Here is a 24,574-nt window from a genome sequence, read left to right as displayed (position 1 = left end):
AATGCTGACACCTAATTCCCAGTATGATAGAATTGAGAGGTGCTGCCTTAGGAGGTAATTAGGTCATGAAAACTCTATTCTTACAGTGCCCTTATAAAAGAGGCTTGAAGGACTCTGTTTGCCTCTTCCAACAGGGGAGGATACACAGAAGCTACTATTATGAAGCAGAGAGTAAGCCCTCAGCAGGGAGTAAGTCTGCTGGTATCTTGATTTTGGAATTATTGGCCTCAAGAACTATGGGAAATAAGTTCCTGTTATTTATAAATTACCTGTCTAAGGGCTGGGGTTGTAGCTCAGTGGTAGAGTGCTTGCCTTGCACTGGGTGAGGCACTGGGTTTGCTCTTTGGCACCACATATAAATAAATAAAGGTACTGTGTCCATCTACAACTAAAAAACCCAAATTTTTTTTAAAATTACTGAATTTAAAGTATTTCATTATGCCAACCTGGGTGGACTAAGATACTTGGGCAAACTTACCCTTATCCAAACTTCAACTATCATTTACATTCTGATTCTCTTATGTTCTTATTCTGATTGGCTTGTTTTCTCATACACAGGTCACAAAGGGAGATTAAGTAGAATTATTATATTTTTTCCTAATATATGAATTCATCCACCAAGAAGAAAATGACATGGGAGACTATATGAATGAAGTTCCTCATAACCACCAAATATATGTACCAAAATATGCACCAAATAGAGCTTGTATAGATAATTACAAAAGTATGTTGGGAAGAAAGAAATCCAACAAGTTGTAATGATAACACTCTGAGACTAGTAACAATGGGAAGCAACTACTATCCCTTGGCCTAAAAGGACAGTAAAGAAAGCAGGTCCAAGAACAAGTAACACTCTTTAAGCATAGCAGCAGGTATGATTCACTTGGTTCAGAAATGCAACCACTGCCCATCCATGGCTCAACAAGTTTTCCAAAGAATAAAAACACCATCTTATATTCCTCCCACCTCCCCATATCCTGTTGATGCCTTTCATTAGCCAAACCCAACTGGAAACCACAGGGTAAAGAAATTTGTGACTGTAGTCCATTAAGACCACCCCTCTGGGGCACGCAGATGAAGAAGAGTAGAACACACTCTTAAATCAACATTAGAATTTCAACAAAGCCATCGATAGGAGACAGGAAATAGAGTAAGAGTATGGATACCTCTAGCAGCATGGAATAAAAGGACAACTGAGCTCCAAGAAGAAAACTGAAAAGCTAGCATGCACAATCACATCACCTCCCCTCTGCTTCATAAGACAGACATAAACATTAGGACTGTTGATAAGACCAAGAAGTGGGGGAGATAATGAAAGTTCAGAGCAGTAGACTTTTCACGAACAATGATGGGTGGGTATAATTCAATGTTCTTTCTAGCTCTAAAGAAAAATATGCATATTTTAACCAGGTGTACTTTACCTAGCCAAATAATTAAATAGGACAAAATACAGGCATTTTTAGGCATGAAATAACTCTGAAAATCTTATATCTACACTCTTTCTTAGGAACTTGTATGAGGATATGCTCCAACATAACAAGAAAGCAAACCATGACAACATAAGAAATTGTACTACTTGTAGAAAAAAAAAGCAAAGAAGAATATTTCCAAGTTGTTCAGTAAGAATAGGAAACAAAAAGCTTAAATTGGAAGAGATAGAGACATCTGAGAAAGAGATCTCTAAGGAAAAAAAGAGATGAAGGGGAATTTAATACAATCTATAGTATGAACAAGAGTTTGAAAACCTGAAGATTATAATAAATGCACATAATGCAAGACAAGTATAACAAAAATCTGCAATTACAGGAGATTTAAAAGAGTAAAATATATGAGAGAAAGAGCTTAAATTTGGAGCTAATTAAATTGTGTCATGAGTTTGAGTGAATGATATAAAGAGAATCCTCTTGAAGTCAATGCTAGGGTTTTGGTTTTTTTTTTTTTTTTTTTTTTTTGCATGACACTGGATCCTGACTTTATAGACTTAGAGGAGGAAATACAATAACACTGCATAACCTGACTCACAAAGCAATTTTTTAATATGAAATACTGTGCATGGTGATCTATTGTATAGTAGGATAAGTATAGTTAACAATAATGTGTTATATATTTCAAAATAACTAGAAGTAAGGATTTTAAATGTTTCAAGAATAATAAATGTTTGAAGTGATAAATATGCCAATATACCCAGGTTTGATTATTACACATTGTTTACACATGTCAAAACATCACTGTATGTCACAAACTTGCATAATTATGTGATAATGTAAATAAGTAAGCAAAGAGAAATACTCTGAAAGGTATTTATCAGGTTTTAGTGTTAAGAGTTTACTTACATATGGCCAGGTGCAGTGGTGCATGCTTATAATCCCAGCAGCTCAGGAGGCTGAGGCAGGAGGAGCACAAGTTCAAAGCCAGGCTCAGCAAATTAGCAAGGTCCTGAGCAACTCAGTGAGACCGTGTCACTAAATAAAATACAAAAAGGACTAAGGATGTGGCTCAGTGGTTAGTGCCCTGGGTTCAACACCCCCCCAACAAAGAATTTATATATATATATATATATATATATATATATATAAAATCTGTAGATTTATATTTTATCAAATTAAAAATATCTTAAGAAAATAAAAACAGAAAGGAGCAGTACTAGGGAATGATATTGGCCAAATTATATTGTCATATTGTGTGCACATACAAATATATACCAACAACTTTCACCATTATGTATCATTATAATGCTCCAATTTTTTTTAAAGAGAGAGTGAGAGAGAGAGAAGGAGAGAGAGAGAGAGAATTTTTAATATTTATTTTTTCTAGTTCTCGGCGGACACAACATCTTTGTTTGTATGTGGTGCTGAGGATAGAACCCGGGCCGCACGCATGCCAGGCGAGCGCGCTACAGCTTGAGCCACATCCCCAGCCCAAATGCTCCAATTTTTAAAAATGAAAACCAAAAGAAAAGCAGAAGTAGTACATGTAAGGGGAAAGAGGGGGAAGAAAAAGTAGAACAGATGATGAGTGTGATGATGTCCTTACATTCCAAGGGTTGTAAACAAACAAAAAATTATTTTTTTTATTTAGGTAGTAAAGTAAGAAATGGGGTTGGGTATGTAGTTTGAAGTTGCAGATTATCAGTGAAGGAACTGAGAAAACTAATGATAGAATCAAGGGATAGAGAGAGGGATAGCAAAAGGGAGAAGGGATTGGAAGTAACATGACTGTGTAGAAATGCACTAAATCATCAGTGGTCTTAGTATGATGCCTATAAAATAATGCCAAAATTAGTTAATGAAGAATTATTTGGTAATGTAAAAAAAAAAAATTGTCAGAAAAACTAAATTGAAAAGTAGTACAGGGCTGAGGCTGTAGCTCAGTGGTAGAGCACTTGCCTAGCATGCATGAGGCACTGGGTTAGATCCTCAGCACCACATAATAATAAACAAATAAAATAAAGGCATTCTGTCCATCTACAACTACAAAAAAAGAAAGAAAGAAAAGAAACGTAGTACAAAGTTATTTTCTGGTTTATGAAGGCAAAAAGATGACATTTGGAGCTGGGCAGGAAACGACCCTCAGAAAAACCACTCATAGCAAAACCATATGAAGAGGTGCCACACCTGGGAACTTGCTGCAAATTGTCAAAGGAAGTATCCGAGGTGGTTGTTGGCCATCAATCGTGGCCAAGTCATGGACACTGCAAAAGCCTGGAGCTGGGTGAGGCCATCCATGTTTTTAGCACTAAGCCTTGCAAAGCTATCCATTCTGCCAGGGCTGGAAGGGGAGCACACAGGAACCAAGAGGAGAAATCCTTTTTTGTTGTTGTTGTTTTGTTTTGTTTTTTTGGTCCAGTCTCCTTCTAGTGCCTTCCACTGTGAAAGCTTAATGTCGTACTTATTTCAAAAGGAACAACAAGAATCCAGACCCATTATTGCATAGTAGACAATAAAGGGTGAATTTGGAGATGAGAGGCAACAAATTGATAACTATCCCACATAGTTATGATTTTTTTTATAAGCCATATGGGCAATTGGATGCTTTTAGACATGTGTATGCTTCACTTTGATAAACAGTTTAAGATTTTATTTTCTGAGAAGTGTCTGTTCTTCTGAGAATATACAATCAATCAACAAATATATGAGAAAAATGTTCATCATCGCTAGCAATTAAAGAAATACAAATCAAAACCACTCTAAGATTTCATCTCATTCCAGTCAGAATGGCAGCTCTTATGAAGACAAACAACAATAAGTGTTGGCAAGAATGCAGGGGAAAAGATACACTCATACATTGCTGGTGGGACTGCAAATTGATGCAGCCAATATGGAAAGCAGTATGGAGATTCCGTGGAAATCTGGGAATGGAACCATCATTTGACCCTGCTATCCCTCTCCTCCATCTATACCCAAAGGACTTAAAAACAGCATTCTACAGGGACACAGCCACATCAATGTTTAGAGCAGCACAATTCACAATACCTAAACTGTGGAACCAACCTAAATGAATGGATTAAAAAAATGTGGCTTATATATATATACACAATGAAATATTACTCAGCAATAAAAGAGAATAAAATCATGGAGTTTGCAGGTAAATGAATGAGTTAGAGAAGATAATGCTAAGTGAAGTTAGCCAATCCCAAAAAACCAAATGCCAAATGATTTCTCTGATATAAGGAGGATGGTTCATAGTGAGGTAGGGAGAGGGAGCATGGGAGGAATAGAGGAACTCTAGATAGGGGACAGGGGTGGGAGGGAAAAGGAGACGGCAAGGGGTTAGAAATGATGGTGGAATGTGAATGGACATTATTATCCAAAGTACATGTATGAAGACATGAACTAGTATGAATATACTTTGTATAGAACCAAAGATATGAAAAATCGTGCTCTATATGTGTGATGAGAATTGTAATGCATTCCACTGTCATATATAAATAAAAATTAATTTAAAAAGATTTTATTTTTGAAGTTCTCTATCTAGAAAGTATTTCCTATATTTTAAGGCCCACCTATTAAGTATTTTCTTATAGATATTCTATTATATACCTTAAATTCATTAATAAGCCATCCTTGTCCATCACTTCCCTTCAGAAATACCTATCCTGCTTTTCCTCCTTTGTTTTTCTTATCTCACCTGGTGTTTCTAAGACAGAAAGTGGATACTAATTTAGACATACCATACACAGTCCCCCACACACACCCACACACACATACACACACACAACTACATCCAGTTTGTTACTAAACTCATTCTATGTTCTTATTTCTCTAAATCTTTCCCTCCTTTGCTTTCTTACTTCTTACTTCAGATCTTTATTGTCCTAGTGGCCTCTTAAATGATCTTGTGTCACCATTTCCCAACACTCTAATTTCTATTCACACTGCTACCAAGAGACTTTTTAAAATTCAAACTTTGTGCTCTTCAATCCTCCCTGAAATGTATTAATTGCTTTTGAATAAAACCTAAATGGCTTAGCATGGCACACAAAGACCTGAACACATTCCCAGGTATATTTTATGCTCCAATCATACCAAATTTTAAACATTTCTCCAATAAAACAAGATTTTATATTGGGAATCAGATATAAAGCAATTGATTAATTATGAAACCCATTTTACATTGTGTAAACTACTATTGATTATAAGTCAGTTTTATTGGGAATTAATAGCTCACCAACAGAACTGAAAGAACAATCATGCAGACAGACATGGTGATGCATGACTGTGATAGTGTCTGACTGGGTGTTCTGCTGACATCTTTCTTTGGATTTTCTTCCGTGGGCTCTTGGGCAAGTGTGATAAATGCAACAAGCACAATTATGAGGTTAGCATCCAGTGACAGAAGGAATTAAAACTATATGGACCAAAGAGAAAATTATAAAGTATTTAGTTTTGATTTTATTATTTTGCTTCTAATATTAAAAATATCATTAGAACAATAGGGAATATAGTATTGAAATCTTTACAGGAGGAAGAGACTCTTACATTAAAATCTTGATGCTCTCAAGCATGTTTCCTATGTTTACCTTGAAGAATCTGTAACATGATTTTTTTTCTTTTTTGGTACTGGGTATTGAACCCAGAGGTGCTTAACCACTAAGCAACATCTCCTGTACTTTTATTTATTTTTTAATTACTTTTTATTTTGAGACAGGGTTTTGTTAAATTGCTTAGGGCCTTGCTAAGTTGCAGAGGCTGGCTTTGAAATTGTGATCCTCCTGCCCCAGCCTCCTGAGTTGCTTGGATTATAGTTGTGTACCACGTAACCTGGCTAATGTGAGTTTTAGTGATGTGAGGCTTCTTAGGAATGCAGCCCAGCACATTCTTTTCCTCCACCTGGTCCTCCTTGACTTAGTAAAAATATCATGACTTTTAGAAAAGTTTCCTAATCCTGTCAGCAAAAACCCAGTGTTCTTAATTCCTATGTGTTACTCAGCTTTTTGCGGCTGTGACCAAAATACCAGACCAGAACAACTTAGAGGAGGAAAGATTTATTTTGGCTCATGGTTTCAGAGGCTCAGTTCATGATGGGTTGGCTTTAAGGCAGAAACATCATGGTGGAAGGATGCCATAGAGAAAAGCTGGCAGCCCACAGTAGCTCAAAGGCAGAGGGAGGAAGGGGCCAGGGACAACTGAAACCCTTTGAAAAACACCCCCTACTTCTTCCTCTTGGTTTCACCTCCCAGCAGTCCATTCAGCTATCAATGGATTAATCCACTGAAGAGGCCAGAGGCTCACGATCTAGTCATTGCCTAAAAGCCTCATCTCTAAACCTTGCCACATTAGGGACAATGCTTTTTACACATAAACCTTAGGAAACATTTCAGATCTAAACTGTAACACCCTGCCACCATAGCACTCGGCACCTATTTCTCTTCTGAAACTTAGCACTTTATGTATTGTTAATTCGATGTATTGTTAACTCGCTCTCTCTCCTGCCTGCTCAGAGAAGGAAATTGTAAGTAGAAGCCCTTCGTCATCTGTGTACCACCACATACTCAAATGATGCTTCATACATAATCCACTCACAACGTTTGTTAAACAGAACTGATAGGTTATTGTATGATGACTGTTGACTGTATGGTTGCTATTTTTGTTTATTCTGCAAATTTTAAATGGTGCAGAAACAACTTTGTGAAAAAAAAATTTCACAGGCTCTAAATTTCTAAGCTATAATAATTTGCTTCCCAATATTATTGTAACCCACATATAAACTGGGGCAACACAATTTTGAAAATTATTATATTAACTTCACATTGAGGAAGCTGCCATCCTACTATTATCCATCCTATCTAAAAAAAAGGATTATTGGCATTGTCTTCTAAAATCTGATTCTCTTGCCAAACTAGAGAGACATTTAGAAATCAATAACTCATAAAACATGCTATTAGCTTCAAATGTGCTTTTTCAGAATTGTGCCATTAGTAGAGGTCCCTAGATAACTTTGAGTATCTACCCTCTCCCACACATCAAATGTTAAGTTGCCAACTATGCATTGTTTTCCCATTTATTTACTTAAGGGTTGTATTCTACCTTCTTTTAAAATAATTTTATGAGTATAATTATCTTGCAATATCAACATCCATGTTGCAGGAACCTTATAATTCATGGGTATATGGAAATAGCTGATACTAATTTGGTTCTAACTCAGTAGTATAACTTTACATTTGCTTTCTTTGGCCTTTCTCAGCAATTTTCAGGAAGAGTTTATGAATCCATAATACTGTAACATCATATAGTTTGTGGGCAGAAATTATGGGGGCATTCTGTATGTGAGTCTCTATGTATAGAAAACAAAGAGAATTTATTTAATGTTTTCTTCTGTAATCAAATGATTGGCAAGATTCCTTGAGTTCGATAATTGCAGCTGAGAATTCAAGAGCAAAACACTGTAGGGAGGGTAATTATGCTTCTGGAAAATCAATGGCTGTAGCAAACTGCAAATTTAAAATGGCTACATTAACTTTTATGTAAATTATGCCTCAGTAATTTGAAAAAATCGATATCTATAGTGCCAGAAAGTATATTAATGACTTTGTAGAGCTGCAGAAGTAGGGATGATAGAAAGGGGCATGAAGGAACTTAGTGGATTATGGAAATGGTCTATAGTTTGATTACGGTTGGTGATTATTTGAGCGGATATATTTGCCAAAACTAATCAAACATGAAAAATGATTTATTTTATTTACATAAATAATAACAGTAAAGTTGAATTTAAAAATCAATAGCTAAGCAAAGGAAAATTCTTATTTTCTTTTATTCAAGTCTCATTAAGCTGCTATTTTAAAGATTTGTGTTAACAAATGGCAATATCTCACAGATTGAAAATAATGCATGAATAATGCATGTAGATCTCACCAAGTGAATAACATCATGAAATTTCTTTCTCGATGAGGACAGTATGAATGTCAAAGAATATAAGATGACTGGGTTGCTCAGTATATTAATATGTATCATATTCCATAGCTGTAATGACATACAATCCAAGGTCTGTTCTTTAAAAAATGCTGGTAGCTGGTAAACTTGTGAATTCACAAATGTAGTTAGCCTTATGTCACAGTTAAATGGAGAAATCATCACAATAAAATGGATGAACTTTGATAGTAACACTTATCAACTAGGTGGTAACTGAAGAGAAAATTCCCCCAAGTAACAGTGCAATGCTATAGTTGGTGAATGTCCATGGTACATTATCATAGAGGCCTCTCATGCATGACCTTCATTACCTTTTGCCTATCCTCTACATTTTAACAATTTCTTCATCTTGAGTTTTGCCTTCTGTGTGAGTTGGTTTTCCATCACAGTGATGAAATGCCTGAGAAAATCAAGTTTAAAAGAGGGAAGATTTATTTGGGCTCAGAGTTTCAGTGGTCTTAGTCTATGGACCCTTGTTTCTGGGCCTGTGGTGAGGCAGAACACCATGGCAGGGGAGCATATGGCACAGCACATCTGCTCACTTCATGATAGCCAGGAAGCAGAGAGAAAGGAGAGATGAAGGAACTGGGGGAAAAATATGCCTTCAAGGACACACCCTCAACCACCTACTTCCTCCAGTTAGGCTCTCCTTCCTGAAGTTTCTACTACTTCTCAATAACCATCAGCTGTGAACCCAACATTAATCCATTGATAAGGTCAGAGCCCTCATTGTCCAATCACATCCCAAAGGTCCAACCTCTGAACTCTGCTGCACTGGAGACCAAGTCTTCAATGCATAAACTATATGTGTACACAGGTGACAGAAGAGTGTTTCTCTTTCAAAGTAGCAGAGGAAGTTACAATGAAATTGAGTAGTTAGCATCCACAGCAATTTGAGTGACGTTGAGTTCCTGGTGTCTAAAATCTGCCAACAGTTGCCGTGGCAGTTACCATAACAAGAGAGTTCTGCAGCATGCTTCCCAGCTCAGAAGGAATGCTGATGGTTTGCTCATCAGGCCAGTGTGTGCTTATCTCTGGACCTGGCCTGTCATTTCTTTGTTTATTTATCTATTATCTGTTCCCCTGCTGGAGTATATGCTTTGTAATTTCGGAGACATTGTCTAACTTGTGCATCACTATATCCATTCCATAGAAGTGGCACCACTGGAGTGGAAACTGGGAGGATATGATTGATCATAGAAAGGTACTGTTCCCCAAAAAGCAAGCAACAGGAAGACTGGTGGAGATGTTGAAATGAATATGCCTGTTTTTGGCATAAAGACATTTTTGGGATTAAATAATAATTAGAGATTGGTGTAAAATAATTTAGTAAATGTAGATAAGGTCAAACTCTCATGATCTTGAATATACAATCTTAATTTTCTAGATTTTCACCCTAAAGGCAATAAAACAATTAAAAATTTTGAATAGAAAACTGTGCTAGTAAATATGATGTACTAAGGATCAACTTAATATACACTACATGCTCTTGTGCACATTATTTCATTGAAAATGTACAACAGCACTGTGGAAAGCCTTTGTTTTCCTGAAGAACATAAATAAACAATTAATTAATTGGGTACAATTCAGACAAGTGCAAAAAAAGTAGAAGTATATAATTTTAACTATTTAATTTTTAATTTTTCAAAAGAAAATAATGTGCTGTTGTACAAATTTGGTAATGAAAGTTGAACAAGTTTTGGCAGAACACATTAAATGGAAGAGTCCCTCTTCAGATGATGGAAAGACCTTCCATGTTCTTCAACAGGCAGAATTAATATAATCAAAATGACCATATACCAAAAGCAATCTACAAATTCAGTGTGATCTCCATCAAAATACCAATGACATTCTCCACAAAGCCAGGAAAAAAAATCGTCCTAAAATTTATATGGAAAAAAATAGCAGATCCAGAACAGCCAAAGCAATACTGAGAGATGCTGGAGGTATCACCACATCTGATCTCAAACTACACTACAGAGATACAGTAACAAAAACAGCATGGTATTGGCATCAAAACAGACATGAAGACCAATGGAATACAGAAGACACAGTGACAAAGACACATAGATACAGTCATCTAATCCTTGACAAAGTTACCAAAAATTTATATGGAAGAAAAAACAGTCATTTTTAATAAATGGTGCTAGGAAAAGTGGTTATCCATATATATAAAAGGATGAAAATAAATATATGCTGGCAATTTGTGGGGGTAAAGTTACATTTTTGGTGGGATTGCAAATTAGTACAACCACTTTGGAAAACAGTATAGAAATTCCTCAGAAGACAAGGAATGGACCAGGTATACAACCCAGCTGTACCACTCCATAGTACTTATATAAAAAAAACTCAAGGTCGAATACTATAATGATACATGTATACCAATAACAGCACAAGCCCAGGTGCTTGTCAACAGATTAATGGATTTTTTTAAAATGTGGTATATTTACTCAGCCATAAAAGAATGAAATTATGTCATTTGCCACTAAATGGATTAAACTGGAGAACATCATACTAAGTGAAATAAGTCAGATTCATCAAGTCAAGGGTCAAATGTTTTATCTCATATGTAGAATCTAGGGAGAAATAAGGAACTTTAAAGGAGGGGGGAACCCCTTGAATATAGAAGAGAAAACTGATTATCTATATGTAGAAGATAAAACTATATCCCTATCTTTCACCCTGCACAAAAATCAACTTATGGTAAATCAAAGACCTGGGAATTAGACCAGAAATAACTGCTAGAAGAAAACACAGGTCAACGCTACAAAATATAAGTTCAGGCACAGACATTCTTAGCAAGACTCTTTTAGAGGAATGACAGGGAGTAGGAATGGAAAAAGGGAGGAACTGCAAAGTGAAATTGACCAAATGATGCTCTGTGCATATATGAACTTATCACAATGAAGTCTACTTTTACATATATCTATAATTGAGCTATCAAAAAGAAACAATAAATTAATAAAAAGAAGACCAGTAGAGAAAAAGAAAGGGATCCAGGAGGGAAGAAAGGAGGGGAAGGAGAAATATTGGGGACTAAAGTGGAGAAAATGTTATTATATGCATGTATGAATACATCCAAATGAATCCTTACTATTACATATATAATACACTAAAAAAAATAAAAAGAGTTAAAAAATTAGTTTTTAAATATTTGAAAAATTTAAAAAAGTCCTGTCGGTATTTGAAACTATGTCACTGGAACACTCTTTTGATCACAAAAGATGAAGGTGACAGTGGAGAATCTGAGTTGTTGATTTCCCCACACACAAATAGTATGACGTGGTTTTATAGCTAAATTAAATTGTGACTCAGAAAAATTAATATGTCGCCTTCTTTTGGTTTGATATTTTTTAACCATACCCATAATGAATCTACAAAAACATTCTACCCACATAGGGTGCTTTAAGCTCAGACTGTAAAGCCAGTTGAATTGAGGTACCCAGAGAGGAAGGAGCTCACATGTAGTAGACCATACAAATACACATGGGCAAAAAGAAGCACAAATGATTTCAAAATAATTGTTATACAAAGCCAAGGTGATGCTTTAGGCACAAGACTGCTTTTATACTTCCTAAAACCAAAAAAGTTGAAGTGTTCAGGTGGCCCTAAACAAGCCACTGCTACCCAAACCTTCCACTGTGTTTCACAGACTTTAGAAACCCAAGTCTAAAAGTGTTATTTTTCTATTGTTTTGATTTTATTACTTTTTTTTCATTAAGCCTTTTTCTTATCTTCTACCCCTGGGACCTTGTTTCATGCTTGCATTCACATTCAGTTAAATGCTAATTATTCCTCAATACCATCTTTCAGATTTTCTTCCCTAAATTATTACACTATTTCACAAGGGAACATGAGATTTCAAGGAAGCAGTAAAAAGCTTAATAGCAATGGATAAAGACAAAAAATGAGTTATGTTGAATTTGGCTTCCCATTAGGTCTTTCTAAAGTTGAACTTTGAGTTTAATGTGAATATATTTGAATATATTAAATTTTCGTATTTCACCTATTTATCATTTACCAGTATGATAAATGTGAATACACATGCATGCACATGTGCGTTCACTGGCTCACTCTCTCTCCATATACATATGCTTTTTATTCATTCTTCTATTTATTCATTCAACACTTCCTAAACTATTCCCTGTGCCTAGGCCCTGCATCATTTTTCCAGAAATTTTACATTTACATTTACATTTTCCTTTTATGAATAGCTAATATAAAGTTAATCTTATTTTCTAATATTCTTTTATATTTTCTTCCCAAAATTAGTTTTGCTACTAAATAAAAATCTTAAGACAGTAATCTAAGTGTGATTCTCACTGCTGAGCTATTAAAACTTCATTGTCTTGCCAGAGTTCATAACCCTTCCAAGTTTAATAAGTACCTACTATATACCAGGTACTATGCCTAGTGTAGGTTAATTTTAAAGAGCAGGGCATTCTATAGCTGAAAGCCCTACTTGCCTAACAAGGCTGATAGGTGGGACATCTTACAGACTGACCCTAATCTACCTTTTCAACAACATCTGTGTTTCTCTATATGGGCTATCTTTTTCCAGCCATATGGAACTACTTCCCAAATGAAGAATTTAAGCTTTAGATCTTATATTCAACTGTCTCTATTTATAATTCAAATTTAATAAAATAATATCTAAGAACTATGGTGTAACCCAGAAAAAGCATAGAGCAATCACAGATTAGTGATTTTTGGTAGATAGACATTTAAGCAAGGAAACCTTAGGGATTTCTTCTCAGTTAGGAAAAAATAAGTCTTTTAAAGATGTTTCAAAAAATGTTAACACCTATGCAGTACCATACTTACAAGTTCTAATGAATAGCATGTAATTAGAATGCAAATATTTGGTAGAAGGATACATGTCAAGCATAACAATATTTTCAAAACAGAACCAAACTTATGTAACCTAGAAAAATTATATCATGCTAATAATATATGCATATTATAGAAGCAGAAGAGCACAGAGGATTTGACAACTATACCTGGAACATTACAGTTTTCAGAAAGAATTGGGATGTCACACACTAATTGTATGACCTCTTTTTATTAACATCAAAAAGACCCAGTTCTCTAATGTCAAAAATGTAGCTAATCACAGTGTTTTGAAAGTTAAACAAGAGTTTAGCCATAAATAGCACATAGACACTACTCAATAAATGTTCACAAATGTTCTTATTTCTATATCTTTCATAAGAGCATTTAAGTTTAATAAAATTAGTCTGGTATCTTGCTATCAGAGAGCTTGTTCCTTACCAATGAGAAATGTCAAGCATACTGCTTTGGGGATGGAAGGAGGGAACAATGCCATAGTGGGCAGTTGAGAATAAATGGTTCTTCTCTCTATAAAATAATAAGCAAGTTAAAAACTCAGATCTTGGGATTCCAAATGTTTCATTAGATATTTTTGGCATGCTAATTGAGTATTTTATCTCTTAATGTGACTGATTTTATGATCAGGTTTGCACCAGATGAAGGGATGAAATCAAATAACTGCTGAATTCCTTTTCAGTGTTTACTTGTATTGAATACACTGGATACTATAGTGCAGACTACATGTAGAGTACTGAAGCCTTTCTGTATGCACAGTAATGAGGATCTTATAACCTACTTCTCTACAATTCATAGCTCAGCATATTGGAAACAATCTTCAGCACTTAATAGTAATGTTTCCCAAAGCAAGGCATAGTATAGTTAGTGGGGAAAGTTGAATACAAAATTTCTCTTTATAAAGAAACAAAGAGTCCATTCAGAAAGGGCCATTATGCCTGTCATGGGCATTTCAGCTACTGCTATTTTTTGTAATATATACAGCTTAGATGAGACAAACAATGACTGGTGCTATAGTCTGAATATTTGTGTCTCCCCCAAATTCATATGTTGAAATTCTAACCCCTGAGATGATGATATAAGGAGGTGGGGCCTTGGCAAGGTTATTAGGTCATGAATGGAATAGTGCCCACTATGATTTGAATGTTTGTCCTCTCTAAAAACTCATGTTGAAAGTTAATCCCCCATGCAACAGTGCTGGGAGATAGGAGATGTGAGGAGGTATTTAGATCATGAGGACTCCACCCTCATGAATGGATTAATGTAGTTCCAAAAGGGCTTGCCATAGGAGTTCCTTCTTTTTTGCCCTTCTGCCTTCCTTCATGTAGTTACCCAGCAAGATAACCCTTACCAGACCCCAGTGCCTTAATCTTAAACTTTATAGCCTCAAGTGAGAAAATAAATTCTGCTGTTTATAAATCCTCCAGTATGTTCTGTTGTGCTGTAACAGCATGCAGACCAAGACAATGACCTTGCATAAAAGGCTCAAGGGAGTTCATTTGTCCCTTCCACCATATAAGAACACAGCTAAACATCACCACGTGTGAACAGCAAGTTGGCCTTCCCCAGAAAATGATTCTTCTAACACCTTCATTTTGGACTTCCCAACCTCCAGAACTATGGAATAAATTTCTGTTGTTTTTAAATCACTAAGGTATGATATATGTTACAGCACCCAGAACATACTTACAGCTGATCAGATTTAATTCCATTTCCAAATATTCTTTCATGTGCCTTCATAGTATGATCCTCTCTTATGCAATAGGGTACCATGTCTAACACCTCATTTAAACACCAAACAAAGCTTAGTAAAGATTCCCTTCCCATTATGTAACAGTTTCTCACAAATGGTGTCCCAAAAATCTGATCCTTTGTTCTGATAATTGATACCTTCTGAAGGAAATGAGAAGAACTGATATAACATTAACTAAAGAATTACAGATGGCACAAATTAATCTTGCAGACTAAAATAGGAAGACCAAGCAGGAAGAGTCCAGTGAAAACCATATACTTTAGAAATCAGTAGTTATTAAGTCATTTCTGAAGGGATCACAAGTCTTTAATTTCATCAGTACCATTATATTGAAGCAAAAGTAACTTTTTGAGGGGGAGGTGTTGTGGATTAAAGTCAGAAGCACTCAACCACTGAGCCACATCCCCAGCCCTATTTTTGTATTTTATTTAGAGACAGGGTCTCACTGAGTTGCTTAGCACCTCAATAAACTGCTGAGGCTGGCTTTGAACTTCAATATTTCTGCCTCAGCCTCCTGAGCCACTGGTATTACAGGTGTGTGTCACCACACCGCTCTATGCCAGCTGCAAAAGTAACATTTGAAAAGGAGGAGAAACATGAACAAAAACAATAATTGTATATGGACAAGAGAAATTAATAATCTTGATCTTGGATCATAGGCCAAGATAACTGAGATGTGTGAAGTTGCTTTATAAAGTTTTAAACAGATGGTGTCTAACCACTTGGCATGTTGAAAATGCTCAATAAAATTTTTGAATAAATGAATGAATGCTAGCTAACAAAATGATTAGTTAAGCGAACCAGGGACAAGAAAGATAAGAAGGTACTATATTAGAGAATAATTTCCCTAGTTCTTAGGGAAGATCATGATTCCATTCTAACTGGTTTTAAGCACAGCTCTCCTGACAACATTACTTTTATGCTCATAATAAGACCTATGAAATTAAGTAAAAAGAGCCAAGAAGTTAAATTAGCATTTTACATTGTTCAAGAGATTAAAGTTAATTGGCTCAATTATTTAAGTCAGGGTAACAATACTTTTACTTGGAGTTTTTTTTTTTTTTTCACTTGAGGACCTTAAGGTAGTTTATAAATCTCCCACTTATAAATCTCCCTTTCCATGTTAAATAGTAAAAAGCAAAAGGTACATTTAATATTAATAAAATTTTTCCAATGAAAAAAGATTGTCTTTGCTCTGAATTTAACCCATTAGAATGTGATTCCCACAGCATTTCAAGTCAATATTAATGAAACATATCAAATAATGAAATATTATTCTTTCTTAGCACTACAGGGTGTCATTCCATACCTCAGAACACAAAAGAAGAAAACTTGCAAAAAAATCTTTGTAAAGCTTTGAGGTAATTAAGAATGGAGTCTATGAGACAAATAGATCTAGGTGCATATTGCAGGGTCAGCTTTATTAGCCATGTAACTTGGACAAGATATTGAACATTTCTTAGTCTCATTTTTCTCATCTATATAGTGAAGGAATAGTAGTAGTTCCCACATAAGGTCAAAGTAAGGACTGGAGGTTAGAAAGTGAGTGGCAGAGTATCTGGCACATAGTAAACACTCTGTATGGTGCACCTCTCCTCATTATCATTATCATTGACTCTGAGTAACCTCTGTGATGATTAATCTTATGTCAATTGTAGGGTACTTTTGATTGAGATAAACATTTAAAGTAGTGACCTTTGAATGAACTGATCGCCTGCCATAATGTGAATGGGTCTCATTCAATCAGTTGAAGGCCTGAATAGGACAAAGAACTAGTCTTCCCAATCAAATGGAAATTCCCCAGAAGACTGCTTTTGAACTTTATTTACACTACCACCAGTTCTCCTGGATCTCTAGCTTGTCAGCCTCCAGCCTCCTTTGAAACATTGGCTGTCCTGAAATTCAAGCCTGCCAGTCTACAATGCAGATTTGGACTTCCCAACCTCCATAATTACATGAGCCAATTTCTTATAGTAGATAGATAGATAGATACATACATACATACATACATACATACATAGATACCCTTTTTGTTCTGCCTCTCTGAAGAACTCTAATAAGGTCCTATGTATGAACACAAGAACCTAAATCATACAATAGATTAAAAAATATAAACTAGGGTACTTAGAATATAAGATCTATAATATAAGAATATAACATAATATAAGAATATAATATAAGTATTTAGGGTACTTAGAATATAAGATCCTTGAAGGTAAGGATCAACCTTTATATATTAGCCATGCAATAACCAGTAAATGCTTTTAAAAGTCAATCAATATATTTTATCATAACCATGCAAATATTATGGCATTTTTAAAAATTTATATGTGAACTGATATACTTAAGGCATCACCTTAGGACTGTCGTGTTTGAAAGGTGTTGTATGAGGACATGTTCAAATTACCAGCTATGCCATATGGCTGAGAGAGCATATGAGCTTCCCCAAATGTCATCCCAGGGAACAGAATGTCCCAAAGGACTGAAAGCTAAGGAACAGATGAATCACATCTGCTGTTGTCATGGATACTGTTCATCTTATCTTCGAAAACAGAAAGCACTCTAGAATAGAGTGGCCAGCTACCTAATTGAGGCTTCATCTGTTACTAAGACTTGAGCCAGTAAGATCATCCTTAATGTTTAATAAGCACTCAAAGTATAGTTGCCTTGTGCAAAATGTACAAATATAGTTCCTATTCTCCTTTCCAGTTGTTCTCTACTTTGAGTTCTAATTGGAGAACTATTAAAAAAATATCTTTAATGGCATCTTATCTCCAGATATTCTCACTTAGTGATGTGAAATGGGTCTTTTAAAAACTCCCCAGTAAGACTAATTACAGACTTGGGGCTAAGAACTGTTGCTCTAGATTCCTACAGACTGTGGAATACACAGAAACATACATTTCTCCTACACTAAACTCCTTTACCAATTAACACTCTTCATAATCCTTCAAGTATCTAATTTAAATATTTAGGGGATATTTGTTTTGATATAACAATTATCTATTTTAATGCCTGAATTCTCTATGCTTATAATTATTTCAATGCACTTGATTTTCTTCTTCAAAGAGGCTATCAAGGTCAGAATGTAGGCAGATGAAAACATGTTTTGTTATTGATAAGAAGATGGATAGAAGCTGGGTATGGTGACACATGACTGTGGCTCAGCAGCTCAGGAGACTAAGGAAAGAGGATAGAAAGTTCAAGGCCTTAAGCAACTTAGTGAGATCCTGTCTTTAAATAATAAAAAGGAACTCAGTGGTAAAGTGCCTCTGGATTCAAGCTAACAGTTAAAAGAGTGTTCAGCTGGGCATAGTGGTACACAACTGTAATCCCAGCTGAGACAAGAGGACAGGAGGATTGCAAGTTCGAGGCCAACCTGGACAAATTAGCAAGACCCTGTCTCAAAATATAAAATAAAAAGGGAAAATGATGCAGCTCAGGGATTAAAAAAACACCCCTGGGTGCAGCTTCCAGTACTACACCCCCCCGCCAAAAAAAAGTAATTGTTCCATTAACTCTTATCTTAGAACAAAGACATAAAAATTTTAAAAATGAATACAATTCAGAAACACAATTATGTTTTGTATATTTAAGTGGTAAATTATCTGAAAATAATCAGTGAAATAGATTTTTGTGACACTCTGGAACATCTGTACTATAGGAATTCACTAAATTTGCAATTCTATTCAATGTTTTTGCAATTGCAATTTTGCTTCTGGGAAGTCAACATAAATTAAACTAAGGAGTAGTATTCTACTTTTTATGGATATGTCAAAACTACTAACATATAAGTCATTCCTCTAGTGTAGGATACAAAGGAAACTAATGGTTAAACATGCAAATATAAATTTCCAGGACCAAAATTTTGAAAAGTTTGGCAAATTAAATATTTTACTGAATATTTTGCTATCTTGTTCCATAAATAAAATTTAAAATTCTAAGGCAACATATATTCCTATACTTCAATTGTTAAATGTACCCCAGAGGCCCATATGTTAAGGGCTTATTCTCAGTCTGGCATGATTGGAAGATGGTGTAAACTTTAAGAGGTGTGCTCCAGTGGCAGATCTTGGGTCACTGATGCTATGCCTTTGAAAGGGTAGTGGAACCCTAACCCCTTCCTCTTCCTCTTTTTCACACCCAGCCATGGAGTGCATGTGCTGTCCCTCACCAGAGATCTAAAGCAATGTATCTGCTGGATCATCTTTCCCCTATAAAAGTTGATTATATCAGATATTTAATTACAGTAATAAAAAGCTGACTAGCACATGTGGTCAAAATGAGACAACTCTTTCTAAAGTCATTATAATTAAGTAAACAAACATGAAGGTGGACCAAGGTGCCCATTTCAAACAGTGTTTTAATTCAGCTCAAAGCATCTCTTACCCCATTTCTCTGCCTTGAGGTGGCATTTTAGCTTAGCAGCCCAGATCCCACACTTGAGGAAACTGATTATTTCTAGTACCGGGTGACTGAAATTGCACAAGTACTCAAAAACAGAGGAAAAATATCATGCTGGGTTGACCTCATCTCATAACAAGGAAAAGAAAGTCATTCTGATTTATTTTGAGGATATGCGTGGGATATTAAAGAAAACAGATATTTCACAGAAATTGAAATGCACTGGAATAGTTGTAAGAAATTATCTTTTTTCCATCACAAGATTCATATCTTTGTTGTGCCTTCTCTATATCTTTCTCCTACTTGGTCTATTTTGCTCTCATTTACTGCTATATAATAATCCATACCAAATTCAGAGGCGTGAAGAAAGGACCAACATTCCTATAATCCCAGCTACTCAGGACACTGAGGCAGGAGGAACTGAAGTTTGAGCCAGCCTAGGCAACATAGAGAGATCCTGTCTCTAGGAAAGCAGCAAGCTAAAATAGGATTTGACAATGATTTCTTGGATACGATACAAAACACAAAAATAACAAAAGAAAAAATAGATAAATTGGACTATCGAAATTTAAAACTTCTGTATATCAAAGAACACAATCAGTAGAGTGACAAGGCAGCCCACAGAATGGGAGAAAATCTTTGCAATCATATCTGTACTATTGAGAACAATATGAAGAATTCCTATAATTCAACAACTACCAAAAAATCCAGGCTAGTTAAAATATGGACAAAGGACTACATCCACTGTGGAAAACTGTATAGCAACTCCTTAAAAAAAATTAAAAACAGAATTACTGTATGACCCAGCAAATCCACATCTGGATATATGTGTGCAAAAGAATTAAACAGAGATTTAAACAGATATTCAAACAGATTTTTATACATCCATGTTCATAGTAGCATTATGCACATTAGTCAAAGAATGGAAGCAACCCAAGTGGTCATCTTTGGAAATGGAAATGAATAAACAAAATGTGATATATATATATATATATATATATATATATATATATATATATATATATACACACACACACACACACACACACACACACACACGTGTATATGTATATATATGGCTAGGAGCTTAGCCCAGGCTGTTGATCCAGGGCCTTAGTTCTCCATATTAGCCTTTCCATGAGTGTTCTTGGTGGTATAGCCTGTTGGCTTGGTTCTTAGAGCAAGTATTCAAAGAGAAAGAAATTGAAAACAATCTCTTGAGAATCCAAAATGGTAAAGGGCCACATTCACTGTATACTATTGGTCAAGCAGTTAAAAAAAAAAGGAAGGAAGGAGATATAAATCCCATCTTTGGGTAAAACAAAATGTCAGCAAATCTATAGCTATCTTAGTCTGCCACAACAATTACTTTATTCTAGAACTTTCTCCAACTGAGAGCTTTTGCTTAAGGTAAGAATTGTCCCGACCTTTCACAGGCCTAAATCTAATCCCTCATATGTGGCTCCAGATCTATCTTAAGAGCTTCTCTGCATGTATCCTCCACTTTCAGATCCACTATGAACAGCCCAATTAGCTTTTCTATTTATAAATAAGAGTAACCATGCTATTAGCTCAAGTCACCATTTCTTGTGAAACCACACATGACATAGCTAGACCATCTAGGCATTGGCTGCCATTAGAGCAAGTGCTCATAATTCAGTACCTGTAGACAACAGGCTGGGTCATATGACATGAAATATGGCTTATATTTTTCATGTATGCTGTAAGTATGGAGGCAATAGCTATGTGTAGAATTGTGCAAAGATGTTGAATAATAGCAGTCACCATAATTCATTTTCCTAGAATAAAGTGGAACCCTCAGTGGTACTAAATAAAAATCTTTATATGATATCTACTGCTTCCTAATTATCAATATATTGAGATAAAGCTGATTTAATTGATTCTCCTTTTTGTACCTTCTTCAAGAAATTGCATGTGGCTTTCTCATATTTTCTCTCTCTTTTACCCTTTGAGACTGTCTTTAATATCCACTTAGTGCTATTGTTTGTGTATAAAAATCATAGTTTGATTTCCCCATGTTACTGCAATTTACCTAGGATTATTCCTATCTATTCATATTAGCACTAAAGAGGAAGACATAATTATTTATTTATTTTCTTCCTGATTAACAGACTCTGTCCTTGACCAAATATGAGTCAGGCTCCTCTTAACCCTCTTCTCCACTAGGCTTTAACCTTGGGCTTCAGTATGAGTTTTTGATGGTCTTGATCGCCCAGTTTCAGCAAGAATTCTGATAAGTCAATTCTGCAAGAATCCCTCACTGTTCATTTCTAATCACCTTATTCTGATCAAATTCCTCATCCTCCACCATTTCCCAGGTGATATCTGATCACACTAGGTTGCATTCAGCAAGAATTTGTCAAGTCAGTTTAGCCAGAATCACCCTCTTAACCCCATGTTTCCACTTTGTAATTTTCAATCTACTTGCCCAACCCTGCCCTTTACTACTTGTCCCTTCTATACTCAGATTAAAACCTAGTGCTATACTTAGGTCTCCTTTCCTCCTTTGCAGTAGCTCCTGGGTAAAATCTGTTTGTCACTTTACTGTTTTTCTTTAACATGGTTCATTATTACTTGACTTTATGCATTGTATTTCTCATTTTCACCTTTACTTACTGTGAATGAGATTTAGTCTGCACAGCAGACCTTTGACAGAAGATTTGAAGAGAGAAATCCTTAACTAGGGAATATAGATGAGATACAGGGGAATATGAAACCTCAAAAATTACAGTGCAGACAGGAGACTAGAAAAATGTGTCAAGGCACCAAAGTCACATTAATAAGAGTTACAGACATCATCAGATATTGTGTGGCCCTTAGCATAAACCTCATATGCTCCCAAGTCATAACAAATGCCATCTGAATCAACATGTCAGATTTTCTAATATATGAAGAGGTACCGTACCCTCATTCTTTCTCTTTCTACTGCCTCTCTTCCCTAGGTGGTACAGAAAAATGAGTTTCCAAGGTATTCACACTACCTGCTCTCTACTTTTCCCACTGAAACCAGAGTAAAACTTTTTAGAATGTATTATATTATACCTTTCTCCCTCCTTAAAACTCCCCAGTGGTTCCAAATAAAATCTGAACAGAAGACCAATTATTTGCTGTTGTCTACAAGGCCTTCATGATCTGGCCCTTGTCTGTCTCTCCAACCGGATTTTCTTCCCTTTACTCTCTTAATCCAGTCACAATGCTACTTTTTGGCTTTCTTCTACACCCCTTGTTTTCTTTCTTTCTTTCTTTCTTTCTTTCTTTTTTTTTTTTTTTGAGAGAGAGAAAGAGAGAGAGAATTTTTTAATATTTATTTATTTATTTTTAGTTTTTGGCGGACACAACATCTTTTGTTTGTATGTGGTGCTGAGGATTGAACCCGGGTCGCATGCATGCCAGGCTAGCGCAGTACCGCTTGAGCCATATCCCCAGCTCCCCTTGTTTTCTTTATTTTAAAATTACAGCTCTAATGAGAAGAAGATTAACATTAAACAGGGATGAGAGGTGGGAGGGAAAGGGAGAGAGAAGGGAAATTGCATGGAAATGGAAGGAGACCCTCAGGGTTATACAAAATTACATACAAGAGGAAGTGAGGGGAAAGGGAAAAAAAACAAGTGGGAGAAATGAATTACAGTAGATGGGGTAGAGAGAGAAGAGGGGAGGGGAGGGGAGGGGGGATAGTAGAGGATAGGAAAGGCAGCAGAATACAACAGACACTAGTATGGTAATATGTAAATCAGTGGATGTGTAACCAATGTGATTCTGCAATCTGTATACGGGGTAAAAATGGGAGTTCATAACCCACTTGAATCAAAGTGTGAAATATGATATATCAAGAACTATGTAATGTTTTGAACAACCAACAATAAAAATTTTTTAAAAATAAAAAATAAATAAAATTACAGCTCTAATGCTTTTTTTCTCAAAGAAGCTTTCTCTGGCATTCCATTTAAAGTATTCCCTAGCTGGGTATGGTGGAGCACACCTGTAATCCCAACTTCTTGAGAACTTGAGGCAGAAGGATCACAAATTCAAGGCCATCCTGGGCAATTTAGTGAACTCATAAAAAATGAAGGGACTGAGGGTATAGCTCAGTGGTAGAGGTGTCCTGAGGTCAATCCCCAGTAACAAAAGCAACAATAACAACAGCAATAAAAGGTAGTCCCAGGCACTCTCTGTATTATTACCAATATTTTATATTACCTATTTCTACAAAAATCATCACATATTTGTATGTTTGCTGTTGTTTTTATCTACCAACCCCATAGTAACCAACACTTTATTCTTGCATTATCCTTTACTAGACTATTACCTAGTATATCATATGTTACTGAGTTTTGTTTGTTTTGCAGTTCTGGAGCAGGTTCATAGGTTCTTAATACATGTATGTTGAAGGTATGATGATGAGTTCCATCTTCACAAATGTGAAGATTTTCACTATAAAGCTCTTTCTCATGGATTTACAATCCTGCAACAACACCACAAAATAGCACTGATAAATCTTTACCATCATCCAATGTGTTTTTTAAGTTACAGTACTAAAATAATCAAATATACTAAGACCTATCGAGAGACTGCCCCTTATCAGTACAGATGTGTAGGTTAAACTCGAATATTCATATAAAAAAAGCTTAACTCCATAAAGTTCGTGGAATCTTCTTTTCTTATCCATATTTGTGCCCAGATTTATTAGTTTTAAGTACTAAGATGTAAATATACCTTTTTAAATTGGCCTACCCAAATGGAATAATAGTAAAAACTGCAAAGAAGCATACAGTCAGGTCAATTAATTACAGGTGCCACTTTGGTAGAGGTAATATAAGGAATGCACCAAGCATAAGATAGATGTATTATTACAGAAAGAATGGAACACCAAATGTCATATTTGATATTAATAGGAAATGCCCAAGGAATTTAAAGATTTTGATTAATAGTATTCACTTAGAAAAATCAGGGGCCCACAGCTTAAGAAACAAAGTCAGAATCAACAAAAATACAACAGAAATTAAGAGGATCACATATAGCTTCTCAACAACATTTTAAGATTGATAATTTATGGGATAGACCAGATAAGGTGCAAGTCAAGGAAATGTACAAATGTTAACTACATACCTTGCATAATGACATTAAAAGTACTGTCTGAGAGGAA

Source organism: Urocitellus parryii, chromosome 10 (assembly GCF_045843805.1).
Source record: "Urocitellus parryii isolate mUroPar1 chromosome 10, mUroPar1.hap1, whole genome shotgun sequence".
NCBI classification, from domain to species: Eukaryota; Metazoa; Chordata; class Mammalia; order Rodentia; family Sciuridae; genus Urocitellus; species Urocitellus parryii.
The sequence above is the reverse complement of the archived record's forward strand: the minus strand, read 5'-3'. Positions refer to the sequence as shown.